Consider the following 13427-nt stretch of genomic DNA (forward strand, 5'->3'; position numbering starts at 1 on the left):
GCTAGTAAGTGTTAAGTGTCTGAGGCCGGATTTGAACTCAGGTCCTCCTGACTCCAGGGCCGGTGCTCTATCCACTGCACCACCTAGCTGCCCCTTTTATTAAACTTTTATTTTCTGTTTCTTTTAAACATGGGCACATTTAATCTTTTATGTATCAAAAATCCTAATCTATTTCACTATCTAAACTGCTTTTTATTTCATCACTTATAGAATATAAGTTCTTTGAGGACAAAAATATTTCATTTTGGACCTTGTGGCCCCAGCATCTAGTTCAGTACTTTAATGGATGTTTGTGGAATAGAATTACTACCCTTAACAATGACCCTTGAGCAGCTAGGTGGCACAGTGGATAAAGCACTGGCCCTGGATTCAGGAGGACCTGAGTTCACATCTGGCCTCAGACACTTGACACTTACTGGCTGTGTGACCCTGGGCAAGTCACTTAACCCTCATTGCCCTGCCCCTCCCCCAAAAAAAACAATGACCCTCGATGGAAAAAAAATGGATTGTTTGACTCTATTTTAGGCCTTGGGTACATTCTGCTTTCTACTTCTCTACTCCACTATATAAAAACGGGGGGGGGGGGGAGGGGGATAGGTTCTTCTGGAATGTTTTTTTTTTACATATAAAATAGTATGACTTTGAGCACAGTGTGACATGAATGTTCATCTCCTTGCTGTATTATAGTTGGCTTCAGGTATTTTCTGAAAACAACCTTCTTGAGCCAGAAATATGTCAATGAGATTTTGCTTTGAAAATCATTTCATGTCTTGAAAACACTAGTCTCAAAGTGATCTGGCTATTTGCTGTAGAAAACAAAGCTATACCCTAATGAATTTTTCCCCAAAGTGACTTTGGCAGGTAGGGCCTTAGATCTCCCATAGGAAAGACAAGAAGGATGGAAAGAGGACCTCAGGATTTATTTATATTTAAGTTTTAGATTAAATGGCATATTTGGAGCAATTCTATTCAACATCTCTGAATTGACCCTGCTACCAAGTCCATTCACATTTGATGAAAGAAAAATAAGTTAGAAGCCCGGCCACCAGGGGAAAGGAAGAGGGAAGAACCTAACACAAGAAAAATATTTTTTCAAACTCTCTACATTTTCCGTACTAGCTGTAGTGTGAATAAAACTGCTGTGCAGCCATTCGCTGGTGCTATTTAAAAATCAAACAGCTTTAGGAAAATACCAGTGGTTTTAATTATTTCTCCATTGGGAATCATTGGCTTTCATTTAGAAGGTTAGATGAGGTTGTTTGCAGCCAAACGGCAGCTTGGAAACAGAGAGAGGACCTCCACCAGCATCTCCTTACCAATGTCACAGAGTCATCACAGAGGGGGTTGTGTAGCATACTGGATTCCCTTGCTAAGCTTAAGGGCTAATGTGACACACCACCCCCACTTGGGAAAAAATGGAGGATTGGGTTTCAGAAGGCAAGATCTTACAGCATAGCCTGAATCTGACAGGCTTTTACTGATTCTGCCATAGCATTGACTTGGAAACCTTTACATCATGGCCTTGGCAGGTTCCCAGCTTCCTGCAGCATAGGCAGGCTGCTATTTTTCCTCCAACTTCCCTAAAATAGCTGAGCAGAGATTGAGTACAGTTGGTACGCATGGTCCTTGTAGGCCAAAGTGTTGTCAGGTTTGGTTCTGTGGGCAAGCAGAGGGCTTTGTAGGCCGGCACAAGAAGAAAAGCAAAGAGGTTTGGATGTGCTGGTTTTGTTCTGTTTCTGAAAGAAATGACCTAGAGCAAAATCATAGGGGAAATTTTGGTACTTTTAACCTGTGGAATTATTTTCATTTTTGAGACCCATCTGCACATTATTGAATCAAGCTCAGCATGATTGATATTTTCCTCATTCACCTTCATCTGAGTCACTCCCATCTTTTTATCTGTTTTAGCATATAATGGCATCTGGTGCTATCTCTTTTCATGTTATTACAGCATCTTTTATCTGTTTTGGAAAAGCTTAGTGAAAATCATTTAAGTCCTTACTATGAGTTGAAGCAAATTTATTTTTGATTTGTAAATGGAAGAACTTAAGGCACAAAAATTTTAGCAATCTGATAGGGAGAGGGACTGGACTTCTGATTTTATAGAGAATTTCTAGATGAGGGAACTCCTTCTGCCAATGCAAGTCAGCACCTTTTCTTCAACTAGCTTTCTTTAATGAGTTGCCTACAGAACTGAGAGGTTAAGTAATTTGATCAGGATATCGTGGCCAGTAGGGGCCAAGGACAGGACTTCCACTGACTCCTCTTGGCTCCTATCAAGGTTTGGCTGTTGGGCCCTAATCACTCAACTCCCAGTCTATTTTGATCTTTACAAACCTATAGCAAGATTCTCTTCTCAATATGTGACTATAACTACATTAAAAAGATGAATCAAATGTGCAGATAGGGAAATAGCATGAAGTAATGAAGAGTTTACAGGCCTTGGAGGCCAAAGGCCTGAGTTCAAACCTAAGCCCTGCCACTGGGTCACCATAGGCAAATCTATTAATTTCTCATGACCTTAGTTTCCTCATTTCTTTAAAATAATAGAGTTGGTCACAATCCAAGTTGTCAGACACATAGGCCAGGAACCTCACTGTGGCCTATAACATTCCCAAGCATAGCCTGAACCAAACTAAAATGTAATTGGGAAATATCTAACAAGACAAAGAAAATACAATAAATCATAGATAATGTTAATATGTGGTTTTCTAAGCCAATATGTAGTTCACAGAGACCCTTAGTTTAGTGACCTCCCACCCCCTTTCTATTTTAATCTAATGTCATTTAGTCTAAATAATAGCTAAGGTCTTTTCCAACTCTAAAACTCCTGCAATAGTACCCTATATGCTATTATTTGGGGGATGCCAAAAAGGCCCTAGTGCCCCCAAAAAGCTTTCCTACCTACTGTGAGAAATTTCACAAAGGTTCCTTCCTTTAGGGTAAGCATTGATCTCATTAGGCATACTCCTTTAAAATGCAAATGGAAAGGTTTTAGAGGAATAACTCATTAATGTTAGCTGATTCTAACCAGGCACTTTGTTCTGAGAGGGGAGCCTCTGGGACTCCTAGGGAAAAATACTGAAATGGAGAGAAAGTCCTGCTAAAAGAGAAGGGTAGTGGAAGTAACTTTTGCCCACTTCACCATGGTCCCCCAAAGCTGGCCAGACTCCTTTCTTCTACTATCTTTGACTCTCCCACAAAGTTGCAGGCGTACTTTGAACAGTCAGAAACCTCTGCTTTCTCAAACAGTCCTGATTTCAAGAAAGAAAAAAAAGAGTAACCTTTTAACATGATGCTGCAGGAAAAACTGGAGGCAGTACAGTGTTTTGGATAGAGAGCTGGTCTCTGAGTTGCTAAGACCAGGGTTCAAATGCTTCTTCTGACATATACCTGCTCTGTGACCCTGCACCAGTAACTTAACTTCTAGGTGCCCTAAGAAACTTCCTAAGACTAAGTTACTGAAAAGATATCTACTGACACTGGCAGAACCAGTAACAAAAAAATATCTCTTGTCAGATTTCATGTCTTGATTTTTGTTTTGGAAAATATGGTTGCTATAGTCATGCTTCCCAGTATGACAGGGGAGAGGAAACAAACTCCATTCTTTCTCTCATACCCTTTAAAGCGATTGCAGGCAGCAATAGAATGGCAGAGAATAGCTTTTCCACATCTGCCACACTGTTCCCTTAGCAATACCCTAATTATGCCACTGCTGATCGGCGTAAGGCTTGTGAATAAGACAGAGGAGAAATGAAACAAAAATGGTCGGACTTTGGTCTCAAGACTGATGATTCTTGCTGGTGACCTGGCTCGCTATTAACAAAGAACGTTTATCGTGGACCCGCAGATATATCATAGCATCAGGAAACTGAGCCATGACCTATGGTTCCCAGAAATCAAAAGTGAAAAGTAGACACATTACTACATGTAAGAATTATTATCAAAGAATCTTCACCATCTAAAACTCACTGACCTCTTCTTGTGAACCGGAGGGGAGATACTCAGCTGCCATCACAGCTGTTGTCTCTTGCAGCTCCTGGGCTGGTGGGCTAGCAGGTCAGTCTGCCTATTATTTCGCATTCTGTAATTTGAAGTGACTGACACAACCTGATGTAATTCATCCCTGTGTAGTGTGTCACTGTAGAAGCATAGGGGAAATGGGGGAGGGGAAATGGGAATCCTTAAGAAAGAGGAATATAGGCATCTTGTCCAGCTGCCAATACAGGTCTTTCCCTAATAATAGCCTCTAAACATTAGAAACACTAGGTGTATACATCAGTTTGAAAAACAGCACCTCTGAAAGCATTTATATTAAACCTCTATACAAGCCACTTCCCAAGCATTATCCCATTAATCTTCACAACAGCCTGATGAGGCAGGTAGAACTATTTGCTCTGCAATTTTAAATACCCCAGTTAATAAGTTGAGTATAGAGGATCCAAATGACATTGTCAAACATAGTCTCAGATCTGGATGTCAGCTCCTGACAACCCAAAGCAGAGTCCTAGCACCCAAGTGAGGGCATTTCAGGTCACAGGGAGTAGAGGCCTTCCTCCTCTTACTCAGCTCTGACACCTGCTGGCTTAAAGGAGAAAAACATTTGTGATAACTCCTTTTATTTCATATCAAATATCGCCAGCATCCAGGCAATTCCAAGCTTTCAAATGGGTTATGGGGGGGGTTTTTTAATTGTTTATAAAACAGCTGTTTGCAATTTGAGAAAACTTTCATAGAATAATGTTATTCTAAAGGGGTGTCTAGCTTGCCAAGCTAGCCCACAAAGTCCATCATGCAGCTGAAATAATACCCATTTGTGATAAAAATTTATTTTTTCAGATTCATTATTCATAGGTTCATAGATTTAGGATTGAAGGATACCTGAGAAGTTCAGAAGTCATCTAGTCCAACTCTCCCATTTTTATGGCTGAGAAAACTAAAGCACATAGAGGTTAAGTGAACTGACCAAGGTCACTCAGGTAATTAATTGCAGAGTTGGGATTCAAATCTAGATTCAAGGATTTTAAAGTCAATACACTTTCAACTGTCATTCTTCACAATAAATGATAAAAGGAGAGAATAGAGACACACAAAAATACCAGAACTAAGGATCCTGAGCTCACTATTTCTATTTCTGTTCTATTCAGACCATTGATTTACTAGCAGTTGGGTTATTGTGGAACTTTGGGCTGCAAACTGGCCAATCCTTCTATGATCCACCAATCTTGCTGTGTGGACCAACCCACATTTCCTAAAGGGGTAAAACATCTCCAGTCCATGTGCCTTTGGTGGGTCCTTTCACTTGTCAATGGTGACACAGAAACCTCTGTATGTCTCTCTTTCCACCATGTGCCAATTGACCAGCAGTGTCTGCTCTTCACTTTTCACTTATTATAATGCAATATTCAGATGCTTGGATCATTGCAGGAAGCACTGTTACATGGAAAGGAAAATATGTAACTAGGAAGAGTTAGAATCCTACACTCAGTTTAAAAATAAATCAGTGTCCAATAAAACCCAAGAAGTGGTTCTTAGAAGAGAGACTTCTCTGGTCTTTGAGCATGGGAATGTATGAGGTCTAGGGCCTATAATACAGATACTATTATAATAGTTCAGACTAGGGGCAGATGGGTAGCATAGTGGATAAAGCACCGACCCTGGATTCAGGGGTACTGAGTTCAAATTCGACCTCAGACACTTAACACTTAACTAGCTGTGTGACCCTGGGCAAGTCACTTAACCCTCATTGCCCTGAAAAAAAAATAATAATAATAGTTCAGACTGAGGGCCTGCACTACAGTGGGGCTTCTCTTGATGGAAAAGAGGGGAATCAGAGAAATGTTGCTTTTATGTGCTTTCAGTACATACCTGGCTAACAACCCAGACATTCACCATTGACAATTAGCTCCCAATCTGCCTTTTTGCTGCAGTCTTTGGCTTTGTTGACATCTCCAATGTCAACAGAACATGTAGACAGAGAAGTCCCTTAAGACTGAGGGATCTGTCTCAAAAGAAGGAAAATCTTGCTTTAGCCAGGGAGGAAACAATTCTGCCAAGGGATCCTAGACTCTCCCAATAAATTTGTTGAATCTCTGTAATCCTTGGGCCTCAGGATATGTTTGGCCTGGTTACTGCCTCTAAATAGCAGCTTTCAAAATTTTTGGTCCCTCAACTTTTTTACACTCTTAAAACTTAACAAGGACCCCAAAGATCTTTTGTTTTTGTGTGTGTAACATATATACTTTTTGGAAATTAAAACTGATAAAATTTTAAAATATTCACTAATGCATTTAAAAGAATAAACCCATTACATGTTAACATTAGTAACATATTTTATAAAAAATAACAAATTTCCAAAAAAAACTAGTGAGAAGAGTGGTGGTTTTATATATTTTTTGCAAACCACTTTCATGTCTGACTTAATGAAAGACAGCTGGATTCTCATATCTGCTTCTGTATTTAATCTGCTGCAATATGTTGTTTGGGTTGAAGTACAGAAAGAATATCCAGCACCACACAGATATATAGTTGGAAAAGGAGGGAACATTTTAATAGACAAATTAATATTTTTATAAAAATCATTTTAACCTTGAGAACCACACCTACACACTGAGGCTCAGAGACTCCCAGGATTCCTTGGACCACACACTGAAAACCACTACTCTAGCTGGTGGCAGCTAGATGGCACAGTGGATAATCACTGGTTCTGGAATGAAGAAAACCTGAGTTCAAATCCCCCTTCAGATACTTACTGGCTATATGACCTTGAGGAAATAACTTAACCTCTGTTTGTCTCAGTTTCCTCAACTGTAAAATGGGGACAATAAATGGTACCTACTTCTTGGAGGAGAGGTTGTTATAAAGATTAAATGAGACAATGTTTGTAAAGCACAGAATAGAGTGCCTGGGACGTAGTAGGTGCTACATAAATACTAGGTATCATTACTATTAGGAGTAGCAACAATGGCAAACAGTGATAATGATGATGACGATGCAATATTTTCCTTCTTTTAGATGCCCACTTTGGGTGATACCTCCTTTGCGTGACCTCCTTGACTCATCCCAACTTTCCTCACTCTCTAGTCTCTTACATGTTGCTGGTTAATATTTCTTTTGTACTTTTCTCATAGGATTTAAAACTAAAAGAAACCCAAGGAATCTCGTAGCCCAACCTGCTCAAAGAAGTTTCGACTAGCTCCGGCCTAGGAAAGAAAGATTCTAAGAGGGGTTGACTGGACAAATGCCCAAAGGAGAATATTAATTGGGCACAGTAATAAAGTACCAGCCCTGGACTCAGGAGGACCTAAGTTCAAATCTGGCCTCAGACACTTGACACTTAATAGCTGAGTGACCCTGGGCAAGTCACGTAACCCTCATTGCCCTGCAAAAAAAAAAAAAAGATATTAATTGATTCATTCAATCAACAAAAATTGATTAGGGTAGCTAGGTGGTACAGTAGATAGAGCACCCAGCCTGTAGTTAAGAAGACCTAAGTTCAAATCTGTCTTTTGACTCTTACTAGATGTGTGACCCTGGGCAAATCAAAGTGATAAGGTAAATAGTCTAAGGAATACCCTCTTTTACAGATGAGGAAAACAAGGTTCAGAGAGAACTTGCCAATGGGTTTATGATCACCCAGAGGTGCAGCTGCCTCTGGATTCCAGGCCCTAGGTTCTTTTTCCTCTGCTGTGTTAAAGAAGTAAAATGTTTTCAAATCAAGGGGTCATTGCGTGTATGTTCTAAAAACAAGACAAAACCAAGTAAAAATCAAACACTGGGGGGAATATGAGAAAGACAAATTCAATTCTATTCAACAAGCATTTGTTTCATGTCTGCTATGTGACAGACAGGCATTATGGGATTCAGAGATGCAGGAACAATCCCTGACCTAGAGGAGGCTGGAGGGAAACAACATATACATAGATAAGTAGATTTAAAAATATTTTGTGGGAGGAGGGAATGCTAACAACCAGAAGACTCAAGAGGGGACACTTATGCTGAGCCTTGAAGGGAGCTAGGGGACATAGGTGAGGAGAGGACATTACAAGAATGAGAGACTAACAACAAAGTGCAAAGGTGCAAAGGCAATAATAATAATTAGGATGATAAATATGGTACCAGGTCTATGCTAAACACTTTATAATTATTATTTCATTTGATCCTTAACAACTCAGAATTAGGTGCTATTGTTACCCCCATTTTACAGATGAGGAAACTGAGACAGATTAAGTTAATTGCCCACAATCATTCAGCTGGTAAGTGTCTAAGGCCACACTTGAACTCAGTTCTTCCTGACTCCAGGCCCCTGCACTATTCACTGGACCATCCAGCTAACTAGTAGAGATGGAATGTCAAACACGGGAGATCACCAGTCACTTTAGCTGGAACTTAAGGTGTGAATGAGGGAGTCATATGATCAGCCTGGAAAGATAGATTGGAGCCAGATCATTGAGGGTTTTAATTAACAGAGATTGCATTTTTGTGTTAGAGAGAATAGAGAACCACTAAAACTTCTTATGCAAGGGAGTAACATGGTCAGAACAATGCCTTATGACAAATACACTATCATCTCTGTAAAGATGACTCCAAGATCTATATACCCAGCCTTCCTCTCTCTCCTGAACTCCAGTCCCACACCTCCAAGGGCCTTGTGGACCTCTTTACATGAAGCATCCCATTATATACAAAGCAGAATCAATATGTATAAAACAGAATTGATTTCTTTTCACCCTAGATTCAACCCTCCTCCTAATTTCCCTGTTTTTTCTATAAAGGAATATAATTCTTGTCTTCAACCTTCTCAATCTAGGAATCATCCTCAACTTGTCATTCTCATTCACCCTCCCCTGTCCCATCCTCAATAAATTGCTAAATACTTTTAATTCCACCTCCTCAGCATGTCCTGCATCTCTCCCCTTGTCTATATTCACACCACAACCAAGCTGATTCATGGCCTCATTATCTCTTGCCTGAACTAATCCAATAGCCTTCTAATTGGTCTCCAATCCACCCTCTACAGCTGCTAAAGGAATGCTACTAAAGCATAGTTCTGACCCCCTCACTTTCCTCCTCATTGTACCTTATTGCCTCTATAATAAAACACAAACACCCCTCTTGGTATTTGTCTTTCACAACCTTGTTCCAATAGACTTTCCAAAATGATTTCATATTACTCCCCCTAAGTTCCAGTCCAACTGGCATGCTTTCTGCTCTCTTTAGTCAACATTCCACCTCATGGGGCAAGCCATCTCTCCCCTTCTTCCCCAACCCCAGAGTGTTATTGCTCCCCTCACCACCTCTCAGAAGCCCTGGATCTCCTCTCCTTTAAGAGGCCTTTCCTAATCCCCCAGTTGTTGGTTGCCTCCCCCAAATCACTGTACATTTCTTTTGTGTGTAACTTTTATTTATACATTTTCGTGACATTCCCCTGGTAGAATGCCAAGGTAGAAGTACTTTGAGAACAGGAACTGTTACTATTTTATATTTGTACTTGCAGCCCCTAGCAAAGCACCTGTCACATAGCGGGTGCTTAAGAAATGTCTGTTAAGCAAATTACTATGACCAATTAGAATCTGGCTGGCTCTCATGCCTAAAATTCTCTCCCTAATTCCCAGCTTCCTTTGCGTGCTTCAAGTCCCAGATATAAACATCTCACCTTGTATAGGAACCCTTTCCTCCTCCCTCTTAATTATAATGCCTTCTTTCTGTTGATTGCTTCTAATGTGTCCTGTGTATAGCTTGTTTGTACATGATTATTTGCATATTGTCTCCCCCATTAAACTGGGAGATCCCAGAGAGCAAAGATGTCTTCTACTTTTCTTTGTAACTCCAGCATTGAGCCCAGTGTCTGGTACATAGTAGTCACTTAATAAATGTTTACTGAATGACTGATTTTCAGCAAAAGTGGCAGATACATTGAGCAAAACCTGGTAGAAATTTCTGGCTATGGAAGAATTGGGAGAAAAATAAAATTTTAAAATTATTTTTAAAATAAAGGAAGAATTGGGGGAAAGGATATCAGGTAACAGCACCCAGACAAGCCTTATCATTTATCATTTATTTAACTACTTCAGAGATTCTTGAGGGGTTTGTAAAAGTAAACCCATGAGCAGGGGGCAGCCCAGGTGGTGCAGTGGATAAAGCACCGACCCTGGGCATGTCACTTAACCCTCATTGCCCTGCGAAGAAGAAGAAGAAGAAGAAGAAGAAGAAGAAGAAGAAGAAGAAGAAGAAGAAGAAGAAGAAGAAGAAGAAGAAAGAAAGAAAGAAAGAAAGAAAGAAAGAAAGAAAGAAAGAAAGAAAGAAAGAAAGAAAGAAAGAAAGAAAGAAAGAAAGAAAGAAAGAAAGAAAGAAAGAAAGAGAAAAAAGGAAAACCCATGAGCATTAGGAGGTGAGATTAAATACTCGGGAGTTGAGTGTAGAATGTTTCTTTGATAATTCCATTTTAACCCATCTTATATTCATTTATGTGTGCATGTCTTAATTCTCCCACTAAATTCCAACTTTCTGGTGAGCAAAAACATAATTTTTCTTCCTTGCACAGAATAGGCATTTGATAAACATTTTTTGTTGAAGTAAATAATCTTTTAATGATTAGGTTGGTGTCTATTCAGGGTGCTAGCCAGGAACTCATCTGGTGGAGTATTGATAGGCCCAGTCTATGTAGTTGAAGCAAAGACCCCTTCATTGATCTCTCAGATATTGGTGTCCCATGGAAAGTGACTAAGAATTATAGACCCACTTATTTAACTTTGGAGTTTAATGCAGTTTGTTGTTATGAAATGGAATCCATGGTCATCTCTGGCCCATATAACAGAGCTTAATAACACAAAAGAACACTTTATTCAAAGCAGTTTTCTAATTAAATCTACAGCTGGATCATAATTAATTTCATTAATGTTCTGTAGCTTCCAGTTTCTAAAAGGCTAGCACAAACTCTACTGGGTCATGTGGTGGCTGATTAGTAAAAAAAGGAGCAGGAAACAATATAGATGACAAGATTTCTAGTTCTTATACACCATCATATAAACACATAATGTTCTCCATATATAACAAGGGCAGGCTACCTTTAATAATCCTTAAAGCTGCTACTTTTCCAACAATTCCTTCTATTATATAAGTGTTTAATAAATACCTACTTCATACTAAATATTGTGCTAGGGTGCTAAAAATTTGACCACATGCCCCACCTACTATTCAATTAGCAATAATGAGGCAAATGATCTCAGTACAATTTTGACAATTTCATAGAGGAAAGAATCTTTACAGATGCCCTGAGGTTTGAGTAGTTTTCCCATCCATCCTCTGGAGACTCAGACAGAATCCCATTAGGCAGACTGAACTCAATTTTTTCTTCTGGGACTATCTGTGACTTTTTTTTTGAGACCCAATCTCCCTATCTCAGCCAGGCTGGAAGTCCAGCAGCTACTCATAATCCTGATCCCACTGCTGATGGACATTGAAGCTTTGATCTGCTGCTCTATTTCCAAGCTGTTGGCTTGTCCCTCCTTTGGCAGCCTAATAGCCCCTCCTCTCTCTCAGAGGCTCACTGTACTGGTGCTGAACTCAGTGTGTACAGCCAACTGGCTTTAGCCCACTGTGGCTCAGAACTCCTGAGCACAAGAGATCCAGAAGGCCCAGCTTCTTCAGTAGTAGGTATGCCACCGTACCTGGTACTCCATGACTTCTGACTCCATCCATCCTCAGGTCTTCCAGCTCTTCCCTTGACCTAAGGGTCAGGATAAGAGACATTAGAAGTGAGGGATAGCCAGGTGGCATAGTGGATAAAGCACCAGCCCTGGAGTCAGGAGGACCTGAGTTCAAATCTGGCCTCAGACACTTGACACTTATTAGCTGTGTGACCTTGGGAAAGTCACTTAACCCTCATTGCCCACCAAAAAATAAGACATTAGAATGAAATCACCCTGAAAACAGTAAGTAGCATCAATTTGTATATTATGACAGAATCATTCTATTGCTTGATTTTCTCTTATAATTTATATTTTTTCTTATGCTCATGAACTATGTAAGGTCTGCTTCCACAGCTTCTTTTCATTTTTTGTGAGGGGAATCTCTGGTTGATCTCCACAGAGGAGAAACTGGGAAAAAATCTGGAATGCAAGCTATTCCACTTTCTCCCAGACAGAGAGGACAAAAAAGTAACAGGATCTATTGCTGGGGACATAGGCCTGGGGTTCCTTATGTCTTCCATTCCCCTTGAGTAAGGCTTCCTAGTAGCCATGTGGAACATGGAGAGTTATCAGCTGCTGTTATTGGGCTAAGAGCCCTTGAGATTCAGAACTTCCTGCTTATCATGCAGAAAATTTGGATGCTTGGTAGGTGCCATTGGAGCCAGGGCCAATGATCACCTTCAGGGAGAGCTGCAGCTTACTTTGGGATTGAATTAGTGAGCACTGGTTCTGGAATCAGAAGATATAAATCCAAATTCTTCCTCATGTCACCAGAGAAGTCACTTAAACTCTCAGATACGCAGTCTCTTCATTTGTAAAATGAGGAGTTTAGACTAGATGGCCCCTTGTAGTTTGAGATCTCTTATCCTACCACTGTGGAGGCTATAAACTACCCTGCTCCAAATCTGTCACTTAGGGAGGAAGAGATAAAGCTGACAGATTCAACCGATGTTCCCCACACGTGTAGTATAAGACCCAGATTATGAAAATCAGGAAAATGACCAAAAACAAGGAGGAAAACATTACTTCCTGAGGCTACCCATTCTATGTTTGAATAGCTCTAATTGCTAGGAGGATTTTCCTTAGATCAAACCTAAATTTGCCTCTCATTGATTTCTGCCCATTGCTCTTTTTCTGACCTCAAAGGCCAAGAAGAAACTAATTCCACATAGCTTTATCATCTATACCCACATGTGTACATACATATATACATACATGAATAAGTATATATATATACATGTATATATAAATATATACACATATACATACATTCCTATACATATTTTAACAGATCCCTAGGGTGTTGGTTGTTTATTATGAAACAGCATTTGATTTGGTAGAGTAAAATACCACCTCATAGACTCCTTTACATTGTTATATCCCTTCCATACATAAAAATCATTCAGACCGCTTGGAAAATATAAGAATAGAAATAACTCTGCTCGCCAAACTTTTTTTTTTTTTAGTGAGGCAATTGGGATTAAGTGACTTGGCCAGGGTCACACAGCTAGTAAGTGTTGTGTCTGAGGCCGGATTTGAACTCAGGTACTCCTGACTCCAGGGCTGGTGCTCTATCCGCTGCGCCCCCTAGCTGCCCCCAAACTTTTGATAATAAAGGTTAGTATGCTCACCAAAGGTATTTCCATAATGAAGGATGAGATCCAGTGCAGAGTTCAGTCAAAGAGGAAGATGAGGTCCTTCAGATGCTCTTGTTTGTGGATGACATGGTGCTGATTT

This window comes from Dromiciops gliroides, chromosome 1 (assembly GCF_019393635.1).
Source record: "Dromiciops gliroides isolate mDroGli1 chromosome 1, mDroGli1.pri, whole genome shotgun sequence".
Classification (NCBI taxonomy): domain Eukaryota; kingdom Metazoa; phylum Chordata; class Mammalia; order Microbiotheria; family Microbiotheriidae; genus Dromiciops; species Dromiciops gliroides.